Raw genomic sequence first — 4,884 nt, 5'->3', positions numbered from 1 at the left:
AAATGACACAACATTCAGGACTTTTTGATTCCTATATTCAAAATAGTTCCACCAAGCATTCAACTTTGAAACGGCTAAACAGCAGACCAGAGTGCATAAACATGAGAAATGTATTTTCATTTTTATAACTGTGCATTTCGCTATAATTTATACTCTTATCCTAATTTCAATATTACTATTTGCAATGGCATAAAGCAGCAGTTATTTGCGCCGGATAAAACTCTAATAGAAACAAGCTTCTATAAACGTTTTGCACTTCAAATTCTAAGGCTCTGGCCTTTCCCCATAAGGTATAGTCAAAAACTATGATAGTTGTATCCAAGTGCTAAATAAATGATCAATAATTAAATGTTATATGTCTTTTGTGATTATTTAAGACCGTATCTGCCTACAGCTTAATTGTCTTTACATAGAATTATAATACATTCTCACGTTCACATTTATTTGTTTGGTCAGCAAGGGGCCGCCACCTGGTACTTGTGTCCCCTCATGGCAAGTTCAGGGAAGGCTACATTGCGCCCACACGCTTTTGACTTACTGTATAATGAAATCAAGTATATAAGGGATATTGTGTAACAATTTTATATCACTTGGATTTGAGTTTTCTTGCAGATAAAGGCAAACCAAAGTATTTAAAAAAGAGCTTTGTGTTTGTGAGAGAGATATATTTCACTACAGTTTGTGGTTGTGGGTTTCAATTGTTTTTGGGTTAAAATGAGGACCATCTTATGCGAAGAAAACATGAACTGCCTTAGTTCAAGTTTCGATAATGTTGAGAGTGAAATAAGTCTGTCTAAAATGGCAACTGGTAGTCTACATGGGGAGGATTCACCTTACTTTGCTGGGTGGGAGAAGTATAGAAATGATCCATATGATGAAAAGCTCAATCCCCATGGGGTTATCCAGATGGGCTTAGCAGAGAATACGGTAGGGCAAACTAGCCCAACAACATGTTTTTGTTTATTTTGTAGGAGCTAAGAAGTATTCATTCTCCTGTTAAGGACGTTGAATTTTATAGCTTACAGTATTGAGATTTCAGAGTATTTTTATAACTACACCATAGTCCATGATTAATATTTCATATTTCAGATAATAGAATCATCAAGAAAAATATTCCTACTTACAAGTTAGGATAAGTTGCACACTCACATTGGGCTTTTTGTGCACACATGGAGAATATTTCCATATTAAGTTAGAAAGTGTTAGCTTTGACAGCCTATGGCATTTGTCTGGACCTTTTTTGGATAGTTTTGGATGTGCTTGTTTGTATCTTATGAGGAAGACTGAGAATGATGCTAAAAATGAAGAAAATAAACGACGTACTTTCAATTATTTTGGTTTCGATTTCTGAATTCCACTACGTTTTTTTTTTGTTCTTTGCAGCTTTCATTTGATGTGATGGAAAAGTGGTTGATAAAGCACCCAGAGGCAACAATTACTTCTGAACAGTGTTCGGATTCATTCATGGACTTGGCACTCAATCAAGATTATCATGGATTATCAGAATACAGAAAGGTAATAAAAAGCTTCAAAGGCTGGATGGGTTTTATTGTTTTAGCTTTGACGTTGTAAATGGGTTGACTTAGAATGTGAATGTTGGTATATTGAAAAAGTTTTAAGATTCAAAATAAAACTAAAAATTAAAGAATAAATCTAAAAGAAAACCATCTTCATGAAAATCTGCCAAACAAATATTTATGGGACACCATAGATTAGAATAATCCTTCCTATTGTAAAAACCAAACTTTAGGGCATTGTTTTTAATGGTTTTTATGAATTATCATGACAGGCTATGGCATATTTCATGGAGGCATTGAGAGGACACAAAGTGAGATTTGATCCAGACAGAATAGTAAATGCTGCTGGATCAACTGCAGCTAATGAGGTGCTAATGTTTTGTCTTGCTAATCCAGGAGATGTCTTCTTAGTACCATCTCCTTATTACCCTGCGTAAGTTGGCTTCACTGAAATGATGGTTTTTAACCTTATGTTGGCTTTTAGTGTTACAATAATGATGAATATGTTGCATACTATTGTTATCTAAAGTTATTCTTTTTACTGTAGTTTTGATAGAGATCTGAGGTGGCGTACAGGAGTAGAGATTGAGTCAATCCATTGTCACAGCTCAAACAACTTTCAAATCACCAAATCTGAAGTGGAATCAGCATACAAGAGAGCCAAAGATCTCAACAAGAAGGTGAAAGGAATTCTCATAACAAATCCATGCAACCCATTGGGGACAATATCAAGTGCTGAAACATTGAAGATGCTGTTTTCTTTTGCAAACAAGAAGAAAATACATCTTGTCTGTGATGAGATTTATGCTGGCTCTGTCTTCAATTCTCCAGAGTTTCAGAGCATTGCAGAGATTGTTGCAGAGGAAAATTATACCCCAGATAATGTGCACATTGTGTACAGTTTATCAAAGGATATGGGTCTTCCAGGCTTCAGAGTTGGGACAATTTATTCCTATAATGATACTGTTGTTACAACAGCTAGAAGAATGTCAAGTTTCACCATGATTTCTACTCAGACTCAGCATTTATTGTCCTCTATGCTTTCTGATCCAGATTTCGTTAATTATTACATAGCTGAGAATAAGAAGAGGCTGCAAGAAAGGCATAGTTTGATTGTGGCGGGGTTTAAGAGAGCTGGCATTAAAATCTTAGAAGGGAATGCAGGGCTTTTCTGTTGGGTAAACATGAGTCATCTGCTTTCATCAAATGACATACAGGGGGAGATAGAGTTATGGAAGGGTATTTTGAATGAGGCCAAACTGAATATTTCTCCTGGATCTTCTTTCAAGTGCATGGAACCTGGTTGGTTTAGAGTCTGCTTTGCTGAAATGAATACTTCCACCATGGAAGTTGCTTTGGAGAGACTTCAAAAATTTGTCACGACATACCAAGCCATGCATTAACCTTGGGTAATTCTGTGATCTCAATAAAGAGGGATTCCAAAGTTGAAATTAAGTGTTCCTCCTAGACCTCTTCTTTCACAAAAATACGTTGCCCTTGGAGGTTTTGTTAAAAAGACTTTTCAAGGAGCACAAAGCCACCATTATCCTAAGCCTAGAACTCTACTTCTCACAGAATTTCTGATATTATTCTGTACCTATGTCATTCTTTATACTTTCTGATAGTCTTCCAAAGCTTAGGTCTCTACTTTTGTTAGAATTTCTGACATTATTCTATATCATTCTTTATACTTTCTCATAGTCTTCTAACAAAGCTCAAAACAAGCTAGTTGAAATTTCTCATTAACTATTGTCCTAATGTTTCAAAAAGGTAAATTGTGGTCTAAGGAATTTAGCTTGTTTAAAGCCACGAGTTTTTTTTAGGGAAACCCTGGTTCAAATCCTAAGAGGGACATTTTTGTGGAATTCTAAGTTGTGATTCTTGGTCTTCCATTGATTGCATTTGTCTCATTATAAAAGGTGGATTGTAAGTGACAACTCTTGGTCTTCCAGTTTCTGGTAAGGTCTAGCTTGTAAATCTCATGTTGCTGCTCCAATGAGCACAAGATTTGTAAACAATCTTCAATATAAAAAAATATTTATTATTATGCTAAGTTTTCTTCTATCACTATGCTATCTTTATGTATATTTTCTGTTATGAGTTTTGATTACTAGTTTCAATTATTAGATAGTTTCAATCTATTCAATTGAATTTGATAAAGATATCCTATGTACATCTATACACTTAAATTTATACTAGTCTATATATCTTTTTTTATTAAATTATGAATATATGATGACTTTAGAGTTATTTTATGTATTCAAATATGATTTTATCTTATTTTTGAATTAATTAATTAATTACATATGAAAAACATAAATTTTATGTAATCTTATTTTTTGATTAAATATTTATATTTTAATGTAAAATATAAGAATATTTTTTAAGCTACTTTTTATTTAGAGAGAAAAATAATATTCAAAATAGACTAATTTGATGGAGACTCAAACAAATAAACAAGTTTAAGAAATACAATTCAAAACTCATTACATAAAACTCAAATCAACAACCACAGCTGAAGTCTAAATATTTTGTATTCAAACAAAATTATAATAAGAAAGACTACTTTTCTAAAATAAAAAACCTTGATCATCTTGACCATTGTATACAACCACCGAGCATTAATTTATTCTTGTTTTCTTGTTGACTAAGTTTCTATTAATTTTAACTGTGTATTGTTTAGATCCGTTGGTCTTTCAACTGTCTGCATGCTTATTTTATTAAATGTTTTTCTAAGCTTAGACTAGAATGGGTAATTTTATGCAACCGACAATATGAGACACGAGAAACGATTGAATTGAATGGGAAGTTGCTGAAATATTATTGACAGCGAATAGGAATAAAATCAATTGTCCAGGTTGTCATCAGCATCCATTAAAAACAGGTACAAGTTAGGGAAGTCAATTCCTATGCTGACTTCCAATTGTCTGATGCAGCAGACTAAATAAATGCATTGACAATTGGCTACACCTACCCAACTCCACTACATTGTTATTGCGACTTGAACAACAAGGAATACTAATGTAATGATCTCAACCTAAATTACGTGCCATGCAAGAATAATTTAGGCAAAAGCAACGTGGTTTCACTGCCATTTATTCTTCTCCATTTCACGTAATTCCAATAGATGACTAAAATTCACGGTCAAAACGTTCGTGTCAAATAAACGTTATAGTGCCTTCCACGTTCGTGTTGTTTGACTTCTGAAGGGAACATGTAAGGTGATGTCTGTGTAGACATTTGACCTAATTTATTTATATAGAGAGAGATATCAAAAGTATGTTAGGGTGCGCACTAGCTTATTTGAATCAATAATGTAAAGTTTTCTTTCTAAATTCATATCTCAAAGTATATCTAAATAATTATA

General features: G+C 33.3%; 1 pseudogene across 1 annotated transcript; it reads left to right on the top strand.

Moving 5' to 3' along the window:
* The first annotated feature begins 577 nt into the window (after positions 1-577).
* On the top strand, positions 578-3,570 carry LOC149557780 (1-aminocyclopropane-1-carboxylate synthase 7-like; annotated as a pseudogene). The gene is made up of 4 exons (XR_016364908.1): positions 578-927; positions 1,384-1,515; positions 1,790-1,950; positions 2,065-3,570. The product of XR_016364908.1 is annotated as a 1-aminocyclopropane-1-carboxylate synthase 7-like (transcript).
* Positions 3,571-4,884: the final 1,314 nt, after the last annotated feature.

Source organism: Cupressus sempervirens, chromosome 5 (genome assembly GCF_028749045.1).
Source record: "Cupressus sempervirens isolate cs-2001-9-10 chromosome 5, ASM2874904v1, whole genome shotgun sequence".
NCBI classification, from domain to species: Eukaryota; Viridiplantae; Streptophyta; class Pinopsida; order Cupressales; family Cupressaceae; genus Cupressus; species Cupressus sempervirens.
The sequence above is the reverse complement of the archived record's forward strand: the minus strand, read 5'-3'. Positions and strand labels throughout refer to the sequence as shown.